Here is a 19,719-nt window from a genome sequence, read left to right on the forward strand (position 1 = left end):
AGTAGATTCCCTATGGCTTGTTAAATGCATCGCATGCAAACTGTTGTTATGACGAGTGAGAGATACCTCCACTTGTTTCTCTTGTTGTAAAACAAGAGAGTATGCCTTCCGAGTGTCGGGAAGTGGCTGCATCAACAAGATTTGCCCACGTACTGCGGCATAGGACTCGTTTAATCCCATGAGAAACTGCATCACTCTTTCCTTTTCATCACGTTCATTGATCTTCTTCAAACCCCCACAAGTGCATGTTGAGGGCTCATGATAGGACGTCAATTCATCCCACAATGCCTTTAGTTTGGTGTAGTAGACTGAGATCGATTGTTGCTCCTGTCTGTGCTCAACAATTTCTCTCTTAATTTGGTAAACACGTGAATCGTTCCCTTGAGAGAAACGATCACGCAAGTCAGCCCACACATCTGCTGCTGAAGTGTAGTAGGAAACGCTGCTTGCAATGTCTTCATGTACAGAATTCAGGATCCATGCGAGAACCATGTCATTGCATCGTTGCCACAATGCAAATTGTTTATCTGTTTCAGCAGGTGGGTCAATGGTTCCATCGACCAAACCTAGCTTGTTCTTAGCACTTAGACTGATGCGCATAGCACGGCTCCATGTGTTGTAGTTGTCTCCTTGAAGGGTTTTGGAGACCAAGATGTTCCCAGGTTGAGCAGAGGGGTGTAATAAAAACGGGTTCGAGAGATCAGTAGCCATCTCTAATGGTTTTGTGTTGGTTCCTGAATCACTCATGATGACGATGTTGTTGGTTGTGGTGCGGAAGCGTTGAAGATAGGTGGGGTATTCAGAGTCACCAGAAACGGTGCTCTGATACCATGATAAAATATGAACCTGCTAGGGTTTCGTGGGTTCTAGGGTTTAAGCTATGAGAGAGAAGTGTTGAAGATGGTTTTGTATATTTGCTTAATGAAACAATTACAAGATGAAACATATATATAGGGAAGAAAAAGAACATAAGCCTAATTTTGCCTAACTTACCTATCTTGTTTGACTAACCTAACTTGCCTAACTTTGAACAAGAAAATTGACTAGCCTACCATTATTCCAACATGTTTATTTCATGCATTTTAATTGCTTAATAAGTATGATATTGTATTACCATGTTTAGTAAGCATTCAAAATACACTTATTCACTACTTTATGTTTATACAAAATGAAAAGTTCTAATTAACTATAGATAAATATAATAAAAGAATGATGTTAGTAATGATATTATAATCATTTTTAAATCATAAATAAGATCGAACAAGAATTCACTTTGATCCGATTCAATGCTTATTGAATATGAACCAACAAGTCAAATTTGATAAATGCGATAAGCCGATTATAACAGAACCAAATATAGATCAAAGTTGCTCGATTCGATTTTGATCTGCTACATGGGCTTTTTAAAAGACAAAATACTTGTTACATGGTCTTTTTGGAGGAAGGGGGGAAAGCTAAAACCCTTGGGTACCATGATATGCTATTCCATGCGATGATAAATAATTTTCACGACATCACGTGAACCAAATTCTTCCATTTTTTCTCCCAAAAAAAAATCTTCCATTTCAGTTTCGTACGATTGATTTGTCATTCACATATACAAAAGAAGACATTCACTGTATCATAACTGGATTTCAGAAATCAACCAAGATCAACTGATAAGCAATGATATCACCATTTTGGACCCCTACTTCCTTGGTCTTCGGTTTTTGGATAGCACTGAACGTGACATCAATTTTGGCCTTTCATCTTTGGCTAGTGTATTGAGTTTCTACATGCAAGCACAAAAAATTTACTATGCTCTGACACTATACCAGAGCAATGGATGGTTAGACCCACAGTCAACGGAACAATGATGCGATGATTGAGATCACAGTACATATGTGCTTGCAAATAAGTGGCAACAAGGACCAAGAAGTAAGATCATTGCCCCAACGGAAACAAGCGAATCAGTGGTACTTTCATTTTTTGGTCAAAAATTACAATGGTAAAATTAAACCACTTGAGGCTCACAAAGATCATGAACTAGTGGCGAAGTCACGTGGGGGCGAAGAGTGGCGGCTGCCACTCCTCTTGCTGGAAAACATAATTGGAATGCTAGTTCAGCCCTTCCCCTCGCTGGAAAACCCGACCGGTTCAGGCTTCAGCCCCTCCCTGTTCTTCGATGATTTGGTTATGCTGCTGCGCAGCAACTGATTGCCTTTCTTTTTTTGTTTTTTTTTTTTTTTTTAACATCCGGTTTGATGCCAATCTCGACTTTAATAAGACAGCCATGGTTGCAGTTGCAAAGCTTGGTGCGGTAGCAGATTGCAGAGTCTGCATACCCATCATCAGAAATAAGATGAAAAAGTTAAAACCTTATTTTATTATAACTTAATTACATGACACCGTTTGAGTGCTTTGAGTTTTGTTTACATTTTACATGTAACATCCCACATCGTCTAGGAGAGTGAATCATGTAAGCCTTATATGTATATTCTCATCTCTACCTAGCACGAGGCCTTTTGGGAACTCACTGGCTTCGGGTTCCGTAGGAACTTCGAAGTTAAGCGAGTTCGCGAGAGAGCAATCCCCATATAGGTGACACACTAGGAAGTTCTTGTGTGAGTTCCCAAAAACAAAACCATGAGGGCGTGGTTGAGGCCCAAAACGGACAATATTATGCTACGGTGGAGTTGTGCCCAGGATGTGATGGGGGCCTGGGGCGGGATGTGACAATTTGGTATCAAAGCCAATCCCTGGCCGGAAGTGTGCTGATGAGGATGCCGGGCCCTTGAGGGGGGTGGATTGTAACATCCCACATTGCCCAGGGGAGTGGATCATGTAAGCCTTATATGTATATTCTCATCTCCCAAAAGGCCAGTGAGCTCCCAAAAGACCTCATGCTAGGTAGAGATGAGAATATACATATAAGGCTTACATGATCCACTTCCCTGGACAATGTGGGATGTTACATTACACGTGGTAGTAGTTACTGCCATTCATTTCGCCATAACCAGGAGAACCTCACGTAGAATGGGAGCATATTTGCTCACCACCAGGCCCGGCCCTAGCCTAGGGCAACAAGGGCGACCGCACAAGGCCTCAAAAAATCGAGGGCACTAAAAAATTTAATTTCTATTATTATAATGTTATGTTCAATAAGCCTATAAAAATATAAAACTGGATATTTGTCATAAGATGTCATTTGCAGCGGTGTTTCGCTACTTTCTTGCAATGGAAAGGAACATGGGTTTGAAACTCAAATGTTTTTTTTTTTTTTTTTATGCATTTATTTCATCTTTGGTTTAAATAAGTAGCTATATTTCTATATGTGCCTTTGACGAAAGTGGTTTTTACAAATTCATTTTCAATTAATTACCACCCTTTGGCAAATAATAATAATAGTAGTAGTCACCCAAGTTCAAAATGAGGACCTTTTTCTTTTGAGAACTTTAACTAAAAGCTCCTAGTACTGTTTATTTTAACGAAAAACCACATTTTTACACTAAAAAGTCAATCTTAGTACTATTTACTTTACCATTTCGTTAAAACTCAAAGTTTTCAAGCTCTTTTCGTTAATTTCCCTTTTTTTTTGGCAATGATATTCTGTTTCAATATAATGTTAGGGTTTAGGGTTACTTTTCTTTCTTATCCAAGAAAAATGAGTTATATTTTTAATAACATATATGTGGTTTTTGGTTTTTCAATAATTTTTTTTTTGGTTCATTCATTGTTTATAACATTATATATAAAAATTAGAGAGAAAAATATGACAATTCTTATGAAACCCCAAGGGACAATAAATTAGAAAATTATCCGATAACTATAAGTTTTATACAAAAATACCTTTCATACCTTAGTTGATTTTTGCTTGTGAAATATTTGTGTACCTTATCTAAATAAAAACTAATATTATGGCTTAGATATGAAATCTATTTTTTCTTCACTTATAAGTGAGAGATTTTAGGTTTGAGTCTTTTAAATGACAAGTTAGATACCAAATTATGGCCAACCCATCTTGTTGCTTAGCATAATCCCTCACATCATGCTATCGTTTTATCAAAGAAAAGTTACATCGGCATGCACAAATATGAACACTAAAACAATTGATTTTTTTTTTTTCTGACGTGGAGTTATACTAGGGCACTTATTTTGGTGAGCTTTTATTAAGCTTCAAGTTTACACCGCAGTAGGTTGCTCTAATATGGTGCTGTTTCTCTGTTGTACTTCTACTCTGTTGTATTCTACGTTAGATTAATGATCGATGTTAAAGTTGAATTAAGTTTAAACTATAAATTCTTGGCTTGTAGAGATATAAATTAGCACTGATGAGAGTAAATCTTCTAAATAGGCACTACATTATGATATTCGAAGAGGTCCACATAGTGTTGGATCTCATGTACGGGATGCTGCAGCATATGTTTGTTGGGCTTTTGGCCGTGCATATTATCACACAGATATGAGAAATATACTGGACCAGCTTGCGCCACACCACCTGACAGTGGCCTGCTATGACCGTGAGGTACTAAACTTTTATTATAGTATGATTTGAATCATTATTTCGTACCACATTTGCTTTAGGTTTCTCATTTTCTAGTTTTATGATGCTTAGGTTAATTGTAGAAGAGCAGCTGCTGCGGCTTTTCAAGAGAATGTTGGAAGACAGGGTAGTTACCCTCATGGAATTGACATAGTGAACACTGCGGACTATTTTTCACTTTCTTAACGAATAAAGTCTTATGTTCATGTTGATGTCTCTATTGCTCAATATGAGGGTTATCTTTATCCATTTGTGGAGAGCTGTTGTATAACAAAATTTGTCACTGGGTAGGCTTCAACTAGAATTCTTTTGATGCTTATTTCAACTGCCCTATAGTTTTTGAAGTTACTTTAAGCTTATATTCTCTACAATCTTAGCTGCTAAAGTTTTTAAATTCCGTACAGACTGCTTTTATCTATCAGTGTAGATCTTATGCTTTACACAATGTCATCAGGATAAAGGATTGAGAGAACTTGCGGCTAAGGCTTTTCTGCCTTTGTTAAATATGATCCTGAATATCTTGCAAACTATGCTGTGGAGAAAATAATTCCTTGCACTCTCTCATCTGATTTGTGCAAGCGCCATGGAGCAACACTGGCAGCTGGGGAACTTGTTTTAGCACTGCACAAGTGTGGGTATGCTCTTTCTGCAGGTTGGTGTTCTAACCTCTTAAGAAATACAAGTAGAAGATTACAATGAGCAAGATAAAACTTGATCTTTGGGTCTACCTTAGATTAAAGTGTTTTCTTATCTAGTTAGATTTCCAAGCAGAAGGTTTCAGATTCAGAAACATTTCAGAAGTACAGTTTCTGGATCAAATGTGAACCGAGTAACTTTCTTAGAAATTGACTTGTATGTATGTTTATATTTTTTCCGGCAGGTATCAGGATAAGGAAGTAGTACTGTTCACCAAAGTGAACAGAAAAAGTAGGTGCAGTGGGATAAGAGGGAGAAAAATTATAGGAGTGAAAGCATAGAGAAGTGTTTTCAAATGTTCTTTTTTTCACTGTTTTTTTTTAATGTTAAAAACAGTGAAATTTTTTTGAGCCACTACTGAAACTTGAAAGACATGATTGCTTAGAAACAAAATGGTTTGATAGAACTAGGTCACAGAAAACAAAGTCCTTGCTTACCAGTTTAGATGTTGTACCAAAAGCCCTAATCCATGAGGAGGAAGTTACAAAATGACATGTCTAGGAGCCAACTCATCTGAGGTCATTGACTGCATACGTTCCTAATGTCTCCTTTTCAGATGGTTTTCAAATTTCAAGTAAAATAGATCTTTTTTCTTTCCAATTCAAGCAAAGCAGTTGTACCGGGTTTGTTTTCTACTTTTCTTTTCCTATCCATGCTTTTTTTTGTTGGGGGCAGTTGCTGCGGTGTGGTGTGAGATTGGTAGTTTTTTTGCATTAGCCATTACTGTTTTGTTAAACTTGGTGTTTACAGATAAGCAAAAACGTGTTGCCGGTGTTTTGCCTGCTATTGAGAAAGCACGCCTTTATCGTGGAATAGGCGGAGAAATAATGCGTCCAGCTGTTTCCCGCTTCATTGAATGTGTATCTGTATCATCTGTGTCACTGCCCGAAAAGACAAAACGTAGTCTGCTTGATAGTCTTAATGAGAATTTGAGACACCCTAATTCGCAAATTCAGGTGGTTACCTCTTAGCTTTAAGTCTTCTAGCTAATTTCTTTTTTTTTTTTTTTTTTTTTTTTCTGGTATCTAAATTGCAACTCAAGTTTTTTATTATTATATGCAGGATGCTGCAGCTGAAGCTCTGAAGCAAACATATCGGGTTGCTTCATCTGTTGGAGGTACTGGTGATATAACATCGAAGTACCTCGAACTCTTGAGTGACCCAAATGTGGCTATAAGAAGAGGGTCAGCACTAGCGCTAGGTGTTTTGCCTTGTGAGCTTTTCTCCCATAGATGGAAGGATGTGCTTCTGAAGCTTTGCAACTCTTGTTTAATTGAGGTGCAAAGAGAGTTTTGGATCTTCATTTCCTTTCTCCTTTTTTGTGGAAGAATATCAGATGATGGTCTCCTAATTATATTTTTCATGTGTAGGATAATCCTGATGATAGAGATGCTGAAGCATGAGTAAATGCTGTCAAAGGACTTGTGTCTGTGAAGCATTAACTCGGGAAAAAGAACAATCTGGTATTGATGCTGTGGAGGGTGACATGTCCTTGTTTCTTCTCATCAAGGATGAAATAATGATGACTTTATTAAAAGCTCTTGATGACTATTCTGTTGATAACCGAGGCGATGTGGTTTCTTGGGTGCGTGAGGCTGCTATGAATGGCCTTGAGAGATGTACTTATATCCTATGTAAGAGTGATTCTGTTGGTCTCACTGGAAGATCAGGTCGAGTCGATTCTGCACTGGAGTTGCAGAACAGTGATGACAATAACCAGCTGCAATTATTGTATGATGCCAATCTTGCTACCAATATAGTTGCTGGCATTAGTAAGCAAACTGTAGAGAAAATTGACAAACTGAGAGAAGCAGCTGCAAAGGTTCTACAGAGGCTTTTGTACAACGAGATGGCCTATGTCCCACATATACCACACAGGAAAATATTGGAGGAAATTGTTCCTAATAAAGCTGATTTAAAGTGGGGGGTAAGCATACACATGCCACTTCTATAGTACTAATACTATTGATGAGTAAATGAAGTTCTTTGACGTAGGCCCTATCCTGTAGTTGCCTGTAGGTGCCAACTTTTTCATATCCTCGTTTTGTACAACTGCTTCAATTTGGCTGTTTTAGCAGATCAGTGCTATCTGGGCTAGTCATCTCTATTGGTGGGTTGCAAGATTGTTTGAGAAGGGCATCACTCACAGCATTGATAGAGTATCTTCAAGTTGTAGAAAGTGAAGACCAGAATGCAAGGTCCAGAGAGTATATTATTGAAAGTCCTATCTGTTTAATAGGGTTTGTGTCAACCCTAGTAGTGCTTTATCTAGTTGTATAAATGTCTTATCTTGTTGGCAGCTTGTTGGCAGCTAATAGGGTTTGTGTCAACCCTAGTAGTGTTTTATCTAGTTGTATAAATGTCTTATCTTGTTGGCAGCTTGTTGGCAGCTGGTTGACAGTTGATTGGCAGCTCCTTAATTCAAGGAGCTTAATTATGTTTCCTATGTCGACTTCTTAGCTTGATTCAAGGAAGTTCTAGGTTAGAGTCTTGAGTGTTGAGTGTAGTTTGCAACTCACTCAAACTCCTCTATATATTTGTATCATGTTTCTGTTCCTTGTACGACAACAATATACAAAATACACAAACTTCAAAAGTTAACATGGTATCAGAGCAGGCATCCCTCTGAAGCCTGTCTTTGAATATCTTACGCTGTGATTTCTCTTTAGCAAAACTATGGCTGATGAGCATTCGGAGGAAGAGAGCATCATTGCTTCTCCTTCCACTCACATCTCTGAAATGGATATCAATCCAAATCAACGACTCAGTTCAGTGTTACTGAATGAGTTCAACTATTTACCGTGGGCAAGAGCGGTTAGTCTCGCACTAGGTGGAAGATCCAAATTGGGTTTCATCGATGGCAGTTTTCCTGCTCCTGGAGTCACTTCTCCTGAATATGGAGGGTGGCTTTGCAAAGATCAACTGGTCATGTCATGGCTGCTTAATTCCATGGAAAGGAAGATTGCTGAGATCTTCAGCTATTCCGAATCGTCACTCACTCTCTGGACAACAGTGAAGGAGATGTATGGTAATCAAAATAATTCTGCCCGCATTTTTCAACTCAAGAAGGATATCTCCAGCGTTCAACAAGAAGGTAAAACCTTTGTTCAACATCTTGGCTCTCTAAGAAGCATGTGGAATGAGCTGGATGTCTATAGACCTCACACCACTGATCCCACGGTGCTTCTTAAAAGAACTGAAGAAGATAAGATATTTCAATTGCTGTCTAGTCTGAGCTCAGACTATGAGGATTTAAGAAGCCATATCCTCATGAATCCTGAGCTACCATCCTTCACTAGCATTTGTGCAACCATCCAACGTGAGGAAGTAAGAAGAAAAGTCATGAACAATGGTACAAAAACCATTGTGACTGAAGCTAGGGCATATCTGACAAATGAAAAAAGATACAAAGGAAAAAACCCCCATCTAAAGTGCCTACACTGTGACAACATCGGGCATGTGAGAGATAAGTGCTGGATTCTCCATCCAGAACTTAAGCCAGATTTCATGAAGGACAAAACCACGCAGAAGACAAGTCGAGCACATCCTCGTGCCAACATTTCATCATCTTCATCTTTCAACAGTTCTGATCCATACAAACAGTTCGCTGCAAATCCTGCTACTCTTATAAATGAGTTCGCAGCCTATCTTCATCAAAAGAAGGGTACGGAAGATCGAGCTGCTGAACATGAAGATGGAAGTACCTCGGCATTGCTTGGCAAGTTTGCTAGTTTCCTGGCTGATGCTGATCACTTACCTCAACAAGGCATGAAAGGTATCATGAATGCTTTCAAAACTGCTCTTAAAATGAATGAGTTGCATGATTTTTGGGTTGTAGATTCAGGTGCCACAGATCACATGACTAATCAAGTGTCAAAATTGCATAAATTCGAGAAACTTCATAAACCATCACATGTGTCTGTAGCTAATGGTGAAGGTGCTAGGATTGTAGGCAAGGGAAAAATTCACTTGATATCTGATCAAATAGAGTCTATGGCCTTATACGTGCCTTCGTTTCCATTCCAACTTCTCTCAGTAGGGAAAATCACAAATTCCTTAAACTGCTTAGCCATTTTTTCACCAAAAAATGTCATTTTTCAGGATCTTGTCACCAAGAGGAAGATTGGTGAAGGATTTTACCTAGATGGTCTCTATTACATCTCGAAAAGCTCTCCCAGTGGATTACAAGCAAAGTCTATACCCGTACATGTCTCCATTCAAGACCAGTTTTTGTGGCACCAGCGATTAGCACACCCATCTCAACATGTTTTGTCCACATTGTTTCCAGATTTAGACAAAGAACAAATTCATTGTGAAACTTGCCACATGTCAAAGGCAACAAAGCTACCCCTTCGTTCATCTTTGTCTAAAGTTTTTCATCTTTTTGAACTTGTACACTCGGATGTATGGGGACCAACTAGTGAGTCTTTTGATGGTTACAAATATTTCATAACCTTTGTTGATGACTATTCAAGAGCAACTTGGTTATATTTGTTAAAATCAAAGAGTGAAGTGATGGAAGTGTTTAAAGACTTTCATAGTCTTGTTAAAAACCATTTTTCCTCTCAAATCAAAACACTAAGGTCTGATAATGGCACCGAATACATGTCCCAAGTCATGACTCAATATTTGAGCAACAATGGCATCATGCATCAAACTAGTTGTGTTGGCACACCTCAACAAAATGGTATTGCCGAGAGAAAAAATCGAGATCTCCTTGAAAAAACTAGGTCATTGATGTTTCAAATGAATGTACCTAAACGTTTTTGGTCTCAAAGTGTTATGGCAGCCACTTATCTGATCAACAGGTTACCTAGCAGGGTTTTGGGGTTCAAATCACCAATGGAAATTGTAAAGAACAGGAAAATAGACTTGTCACACCTTAAAGTCTTTGGATGCATTTGTTTTGTCCATGTTCAGTCCTTGCATCGAGACAAACTTGACCCGAGAGCAACCAAATGCATTTTCCTTGGTTACTCATCCACACAAAAGGGATACAAATGTTACAATCCACAACTTAAGAGGTTAATTGTTTCCAAGGATGTCAGATTTCATGAAACTAACCCTTATTACAGCCAAGCTCTGGATAGTTCAAGTGAGGGGGAGAATTACTTGGATTTGTTTCCATTGCCAAGAACTGAAATCCTTGCCACTGAAGTACCTGATGCAATGGTGCCTGTTCATCACACAAATGTCCCTACTGAAAATGACAACCAAGCCTCAAGTAATGATACCAACAATTCTGAATCAATCCACAGTATTGCTCCTGAGGAATCATCCTACGAGTTGCAATCGACTGCACCTCGACGCAATCCTACTCGTGAAAGACATCCTCCAGCAAGACTGCAAGACTTTGTCACTTACAAACCAAGACATCCACTGTCTCACTACGTGTCCTATCACAAAATGTCTCCTAAACACACTGCTTTCCTGTGTACTATATCTGAACATGTTGAGCCTCAGTCATTCCAAGAAGCAAATCAATCACCAGTTTGGCAGCAAGCCATGCAAGATGAACTGAATGCCCTTGATCAACACAAAACCTGGAGCATTGAGACACTGCCTAAGGGAAAGAAGACAGTAGGTTGCAGGTGGATATACAAGGTTAAATTCAACTCAGATGGATCCATAGAAAGACACAAGGCAAGATTAGTGGCTCGTGGCTTTACTCAAACATTTGATGTGGACTACAAAGAAACATTCGCCCCTGTTGCAAAGATGAACTCTGTAAGAGTACTACTTTCAGTTGCTGTTAACAAAGGATGGCCTATGTTTCAAATGGACGTAAAGAACGCCTTCTTACATGGTGAGCTTGAAGAAGAAGTCTTCATGAGGTTACCCCCAGGCCATCCTCAAAGTCATGAACCTGATCTTGTGTGCAGATTGCACAAATCAATTTATGGTCTTAAACAGTCACCAAGAGCTTGGTATGCCAAGCTAAGTTCAGTCCTCACAACGGTTGGTTTTAAAAGAAGCAATGCAGACTCTTCATTGTTCGTACGCACGGGCACTTCTGGGAAACTGGTCGTTCTTGTCTATGTCGATGATTTAATCATCACAGGAGATAACATGGATGAAATAACTAAGCTCAAGCATTCACTGCAACAACGTTTTGCCATCAAAGATCTTGGCATACTCAGATATTTTCTTGGCATCGAAATGGCTACCTCTCCCAAGGGTTTCTTTCTCAGCCAACGGAAATATGTTCTGGACCTTCTCAAGGAAGCAAACATGAGTGATGCTAAACCTGTCAATACACCTCTTGACACGAAACTCAAACTTAGCTTGGAAGGACAACCACTGCCCAACATCAGCTATTATCAGCGTCTTGTGGGTAAGCTGATCTACTTGACTATTACAAGGCCTGACATAGCCTATTCAGTAAGCATTGCTAGCCAATTTATGCACTCTTCCACCATGGAGCATTTTAACCTTGTCAAGAGACTACTTCGGTATCTCAAAGGTTCAATAGGTCGTGGCATCATCATGAAAAAGAATGAGAGCACTGAGATCACAGGTTATTGTGATGCTGATTGGGCTGGCAACTCTATTGATCGTAAGTCTACAACGGGGTATTGCACATTTGTGGGAGGCAATCTTGTTACCTGGAAAAGTAAAAAGCAAGCCGTAGTTGCTCGATCCAGCACTGAGGCTGAATATCGCGCCATGGCATCTACTGCCTGTGAACTAATATGGCTAAAAGGTTTGCTGTGCGACTTAGGTGTCTCTACTACTCAGTCCATGTCTCTTTTCTGTGATAACCAAGCGGCAATGCACATTGCGTCCAACCCCGTCTTCCACGAGAGAACCAAGCACATCGAAGTTGATTGTCACTATGTCCGTGCACAGGTACAATCACAGGTCATCAAAACTCATTTTGTCAAGAGCTACGATCAACTCGCAGACCTATTCACTAAACCTTTAGCATCACCTCAGTTTCAGCGACTTCTCGGCAAGCTTGGATCCATCAACCTCCTGGATCCAGCTTGAGGGGGAGTATTGAAAGTCCTATCTGTTTAATAGGGTTTGTGTCAACCCTAGTAGTGCTTTATCTAGTTGTATAAATGTCTTATCTTGTTGGCAGCTTGTTGGCAGCTAATAGGGTTTGTGTCAACCCTAGTAGTGTTTTATCTAGTTGTATAAATGTCTTATCTTGTTGGCAGCTTGTTGGCAGCTGGTTGACAGTTGATTGGCAGCTCCTTAATTCAAGGAGCTTAATTATGTTTCCTATGTCGACTTCTTAGCTTGATTCAAGGAAGTTCTAGGTTAGAGTCTTGAGTGTTGAGTGTAGTTTGCAACTCACTCAAACTCCTCTATATATTTGTATCATGTTTCTGTTCCTTGTACGACAACAATATACAAAATACACAAACTTCAAAAGTTAACATATATGCTGTCTACTGACATGCTTTGGGTTCTCCAACAGTATCAGAGATGTGATATAGTCATTGTACCTGCTTTGAAGGTATTGTCAAATACTACCTTATTCTGAGAAGTGAGAAATACGAATCTCTTTGTTTTATAGAAATTATGAAGGAATTAGAGGCTTCAGAGAGCAGAGTTAAATAATTAGTTAGCTTCTTGTTTATTCTTACCTGAGACCTTGGCTGGCTTCAGACTTCAGAGAGATGATACCAAAACCATGTGTTAATGTTATTTCCTTTGGCTAATCATAAGTTCATAACCTATTTATTGCAATATTCATCATCCTACCTTGGCCAAGTTTCTTGATTTCAATGATATCTCTTTGGTATTGCAGACCATCAAGATTCTTTTCAGCAAACAGATATTTCTGAGTATGGAGGTTAGCCCCTTATTGTCTTTAAACTTTTCGATATTAAGTGCATGTTTTCTGTTTCATATAGTGCTTTGCAGTCAGTCTTGTGATTATACATGAGATGAGGACAGTTCTGATTTATTTGGATCTCAATTTCAATTTACAGGTTCATACACTTGTTTTTTGTGCTGGTGGTTTGGACTCTCTGGAAGTTGAATTAAAAGGGTCAAAGGACTTCTCCAAGCTATATGCAGGCATTGCAATACTTGGATATATTTCTTCAGTTTCGGAATCCATCAACACTCGGGCCTTCTCTCATCTTCTCAGTTTTCTTGGCCATTGCTACCCTAAGGTATGTGGTTCCCAAGAAGTTTAAGTATTTATGGATCAAAACCTTAATCATAATTGCATTGTCTTCTCTCTTAACCGATTGTACCACTAGCAGGTAGCTGCTCCAGTTGCAATTGTATGTTTCCTATAAGTTCTTTCTTCTTTCCTCTACCCAGATACGGAAAGCTTCTGCTGAACAAGTTTACCTTGTCCTCTTGCAAAATGGGGGTCTTGTGGTTGAGGACAAGATGGAGAAAGCACTTGAAATTATTTCGGAAACCTGCTGGGAAGGTGACATGGAAGCAGCAAAATTCCAAAGGTTGGAGTTGTATGATATTGCTGATCTTGACACAGATATACTTCGAAAGTCTAGTAGTCGAATATCAAATAAGGATGGTAACAGAAAGCCAACAACTACAGATGAAAATGCATCATATTCCTGGTTAGTTGAGTCATCTGGCTTCTAAATGTGTACACTAATGCCTCGTTTTCTCCTGCTGGCTAAACACGACAGCCCTCCTATTGTTGTGCTTCGTTCTTCAAGTGTGCTTCGAGGTGCTGGCTGATATTTGGTTTGGAAAATCTCCATGGATCCTATACATGGATTCAATGAGAGCTCTTTTTTTGTAGCTTTACGTTACGAGTCTTGGCACGTTCTTTGTAAATAACTGAGTTCAAATTCCTCGGCTCGTTTCTACTTTGAGGGCCAAATATAGCAAGGCCGATAGAATTTGAGTAGTGAATCTTTTTTCGATGATTCCATGTAGCCCTTCGTTAGAGAGGGATTTTAGAGCCGCCATGTAGCCCTTCGTTGGACATGGCCTAAGCCTTCAAAGAAGCTATAGACTATACACTTTAGCATGCTGAGTCCAATTTTCACTTTGTGGAATTCACATCGTTAATTTAGTCTTATTTTTCCTGCTTCTTTTTGTTGTGCGTCTTTCTTGAGTCTGCAATCTCTTTGTGGAAAGTTTCTACCATACATAATTGGCAATGCCATTAGCGACGGTGAGTTAGATACTTAATTATAATAACTTAGCCTAGTTAATTTGTTTCCTACGTTATACTATGGAAGTATAAGTACAGTTTGTCCTCATCAAATTTATTCTTTCATCCTTTATGGACATCTATTTGTATGCTTACAATGACAAGGAAATTAGTTTACAAGCTAATTATAATAAGAGCATATGTTAAGTCATTAAAATGATAAATGGTTTAATGCCTAAAAAAAGTTAATCCTTACTTCTTTTTCCTTTTAAATTGCGAGACACATGTTTACAAAATGGGTAAGCTAGGTAGACCAATTTTCGACCAAATTTGCAAACTAAATAATATGTTACCAAAAAGAAATAAAAACGTTAATCAAAATTTATGTAACAATCCAATCATCAACAATCATACCTTATAGTTTACGAAATTTGGTTTAAAACTTTGGTCTCTCAAGTATTCCCCGGAAAAAATTGTTCTATTGTAAGATTTCTTTAGTGTTGGTGTTCCCACTATCCCACTTATGTCCTAATTCCTCTCCCACTATTTTTTTTTAATTTTAACAATCGATATTATTTATACTAAAAGGGTGAGGGAGTGGGCTAAGTGTGACATCCCACATCGCCCAAGGGAGTGATCCTTAAATGTATATTCCCATCCCTACCTAGCACAAGGCCTTTTGGGAGCTCACTGGCTTCGGGTTCCGTAGAAACTCCGAAGTTAAGCGAGAAAGGGGCTAGAGCAATCCCATGATGGGTGACCCACTGGGAAGTTGCTCGTGAGTTCCCAAAAACAAAACCGTGAGGGAATGGTAAGCCCAAAGCGGACAATATCGTGCTACGGTGGTGAAGCGGGCCCGGGAAGTGATCTGCCCCGAGCCGGGATGTGACACTAAGTCTCAAAATGGGCTAGCAATAATGTGGTTCAAATTCGCCTTTGGTAAGAATCAAATCTAAGACTTCTCACTTACAAGTGAAGTGGAATATTACTAGACCGTAGTACTAAGTGACTCCTCTTTCACTATTTAATAAAAAAATATTGGAATTGTTCAATTTCTTAATCATCGTTTAAACTTCAAAGATCATCTCTACGAACAAAACAAAACAAAACAAAAGATCAATAAAATAAGATCATTTTATGGTAAGAATTCTGATATCTACTGGTGTCTGGTTAAGTAGTTTAAGCATTAATAAAATGATCATAGTGTATTGCAGTAATAGAAACATTTAAATGAGTAATGTTTACAACTAATAGATTACCACAGATATTAAAATATAGAAAGTGTTTGAGTGATATGTATGAATGCCCTACATGAACATCATACTTGTACACGAACAGTGACTCTTCCAATCATGTCAAGTTAGCATCTAATGCACGTCCTCCTCACCCGTCACCCTTGGGTGTTTGGTATACTGTTCATCATCAAATGCAGGAGAGTCACATTATTCAACGATCGATCTGCATGTTCGTCCACCATATATATCACTTTCATATTTATAAAGAGACTGGTGAAACTAAATACATTGGAATTTATTTTTGTTTATTTTTGGTAAATTAAATGCGGGGGGCTAGGGTTTCATAATATCCCGCGGTTTCATTATACAGGTCTATGTGCTAGACAATGAAATATACTCAATACATTGTTGTAGTTGATTAATGTAGATTGCAAATTTTGTACATCGGTTGGCCTTTTTTTAGTTAAGCTTCATTACTCCATCTAATAATTCTTAAGATTGTACATGCATGGTAGATAGGCTCCACAGTTGATGAGAAGTTCCTTTTTCTACGCCAACTGATTAGTGGAAAGAAGTGTGGAATTGAAGGATGAGGTAATGAAATCTGATCTCGGAGTACAAATATGTCTGCATCTATTTGAGAAACTACAAAACCAATTAAGAGAAAAGAAAAAAAAAATTTCAAGTTTTTACCTAAAGATTGAACACAACGAAAATTCTATAGTATTTTAAAGTATAAGATATTTTGAGTTTTTTAACCGTTAATTACAATATACTCTTAATGTGTGCATGAAAAGCAGGGGGGAAGCCTCTCTTTATTTTATTTGTTGACAGACCAGGACGACAGTAAATTTTTTTTTTTCAGGTAAAAGTTGTACAAATCAAATTAATAAACAATTAGGAAGCGAGCCAAATGTGGTTTGATTTGGTCTTTGTGGGAGTTCCAACTTGGGAGGGATAGGTTTTTATTTTTTATTATTATTTTTTTTAAATATCATGAAGATCATCAATTTAGACATATTTTATAAATTACATGATATGATGCTTGATAAGTGAATTTCATTTTAATTATTTAAAGAAATAATTTAATTATCAATTGCCATATTATGTGATTTACAAAAATATGATGTAAAAATAATCTCAAGAAAATGTGGTCTCCTATAGCTTTCATCCTTCGAAAGTGATGGACATGGGAACTTAAAAGGCTGAAGCTCAATTTCCAAACACACATGGACTCGTGTAGTCTTGGAATCATTAAACTATGAGCATGGACTCTGGTCAAACAAATACTTGTAAGTGAAGAAAATTAGACTATTTTTTAACTCTTAATGATGGTTTAGGGTTTAGTTCTTAGTTGCTTTGGCAATTCATTCTCTTATCAGAACATCTCGAATCTGCTAACTGGCTCTAGCTAAAATTTAGAAAAATGTCAAATGAAAAGTAACTCAATTAGGCGAAAAAAAGTTGATTGGATAAACACTAATAACTGATGGTTGTGTTTTTAGATAAAAAGTAACTTTATTAAAAATGACCAAGAAATTATATAAGACATACATGCCAAATGTGAGTTTCTTAGCAAATTTTACTATAAAACTACATAGGATTTCTTGCAATCTCGTGATCAAAGATACAACAGAAATATACAAGTCCTCTACATAAGACTCATATTCAACCAATCGGGAATTAATTGTAAAAGCATCACAAAGAAAAGATCGCACCACCCTTTGTTGATCTTGCAATGGTCCACAAAGAAGCTCCACTATCTACGAGTCACCTTTAACATAAACCAAACTTGTTGATTTTGCAATGGTCCACAAAGAAGCTCCACTATATACGAGTCGCCTCTAATATATGCCAAAGCTTCCTCCTCATAATCCTTTGCTAAGCGCCTAATCATAAAAAAAAAAAATTTTAGATCTAAATAACAAGCACTACTCCAAAATTTGTTGACTATTAAGTTATAACCGTTATAAAAGACTCTTCAATAGAGTGAGAAAGTGATCAACACCAAGAAAGTTTTTCTTGGCAAAGCGTAAACGCGATCATAACTAGGTAGAAGATGGAGATGGTTAGAAGATAGTAGGAAGCAGCCACATAGAATAAAAATTTGCTAGTTTGCTAAAAACAGCTATCTCTAGTCATTTTAGTTAAAATTTAGTCAATATAAAATCATAGATCTCCAAGACAAAGTCTTCATCTCAAATATTAAAAGGCTACTACAAAGCTACTCTCTAATGTATAGCATCTGATCATTTTAAAAGTCCCTCCACATAAATTTGTGGTGCATTCTTAACTAATTTAAGTCAATTAAGTTTTATGGAATTTCAAAATTCCTGATCCAAACGCACCTTTAAAATTTGAAATATAAAAACATGAAATTACACACCACTTAAATTCCAGTTACAAAGTTAGAGGCCATGATGCCCATACCATGTGAACCTTTCTATCATGAAATGACAAGTGATTCATACCAAGTACGCACTACATCTATCGAAAAACATATGAATTGAGTTTGCTTGTTCCAGTATTAGTCAAAGAAAACATGTCACAATTCAAATTGTCCCCTGCAGCGTTACTTGTCCCTTGAGTATTAATTAAAGAGCTAGCTATTCTCTCTCTTTAGAAATTTTTTATATATTCCGAACGTGGGTAAGTACATCACATATCATAATATAATAAAGAATATATATATATATATATATATATTTTTTTTTTTTTTAAATATCGCTCTACTTATATTATAACACGAGTGCACCAACTCGTGTTTGGGTACACTTAAAAATCTCTCATGTCTCGCTTTCTCTTCCTATCTCACAATGAATGTACGATACAAATCAGGCCGCATATATTGAGATGGTGGTGTAATAGTGGTTTATGGTTGTTGAAGATGAAGAAATAGCAATGGTGATAATGTTGGTGGTAGCGACGATTAATTTTGATCAAACGTCATATAAAATGATCACAACGATGATTAAACTAAATCAATTTCTCGCATTGGAAATTCAACTAACTCAAATATGGTTTTTTTATTTTATTTTTATTGACTAAGACTATAACAGTGATTTCACACCAAAATAACACACTTGAAGAATTCAACACTCTCTGATCCAAGTGGTCTTACATACAATATTCCACAATATCAATTAGAAAGTGTCAGCAAGTTTGGCTAATTACTTTTATTGGTAAATAAACAAATGAACAATGTCTTAATTGAACACTTAAAATAACCAAGATAATAAGTAAATCAACGAAATGATATTTAATTTTTTGTTGATTTTTTATGGATGATATTTGAATGGTGTGACAATGTGGAGGTGTTGTTTAACATTGGCAAGTTAAAAGGCCTTATACTTGCTTATAAAAAGTTGAGCTCCTCTCTTATAATTAACGGTGAATTGTCAATTTAGTTTTTGAATTATCACTTGAATGAAAAGTAGGTTTCTAAAAAAAAAATTCAAAAAAAATATGTACTTGAAGTATTAAAATCTACAAATTACATCTCTAATATTAGATTTGAAGCTACTATATTCAATTTTTTGTCAATTTAAGTCACGGTTATCCACCCATTCTAGGGCCGGAAAGACTCACAGAGATATTTCAGCCTCCGTCTGGCCACAAGTCTGGCTTCCACACTAGCAGCAGGTTTTGAACCCAAGACCATCCAATTTTTAATTTGAAGGAAGCCTCGCAATCTGCCATTTACCACTAGGCCATCAGCTCGTGGTTGACGAAAAGTTTGATAAAATAACTTTGAATATAACAGTAAGGATGAAATTAACAATTTTTTAATGAATTTAGGGACTTATTTTATTGAAAAAAAAAAATTAATTCAGGGACTTAATTTTCACTGAGGTGATAATTTAGGGACTAAATTAACACTTCACCCTATAATCAATTATTTTTAGATGGAACTTCAATTTTCTTCATAGTATCATAGTAAGTTGATCACACATACTATATGTGTTTGGCTTGAATATCCCCACCAGTAAAAGGGCTTATAAAGATGTGAAGTATTTACCGTTTTAGAGGGAGTAAGATTCTCTACCCCTCCAAATTTCTCTCATCTTCTATCTCCTCCTATTTAAATGGTTACGATTAAACCGTGTTAACATCTTGTATTGATTTATTTTATAAGGAGAGAAAGACAAAAACAAAAATGAGAGAGAAAAAGA

The 19,719-nt window shown here is 37.3% G+C and overlaps 1 pseudogene; it reads left to right on the forward strand.

Annotated features, from left to right (window-relative positions):
* The first annotated feature begins 1,860 nt into the window (after positions 1-1,860).
* Positions 1,861-14,237, forward strand: LOC137748103 (tubulin-folding cofactor D-like; annotated as a pseudogene).
* The last annotated feature ends 5,482 nt before the right edge of the window (positions 14,238-19,719 follow it).

This window comes from Pyrus communis, chromosome 10 (genome assembly GCF_963583255.1).
Source record: "Pyrus communis chromosome 10, drPyrComm1.1, whole genome shotgun sequence".
In the NCBI taxonomy this organism is placed as follows: Eukaryota; Viridiplantae; Streptophyta; class Magnoliopsida; order Rosales; family Rosaceae; genus Pyrus; species Pyrus communis.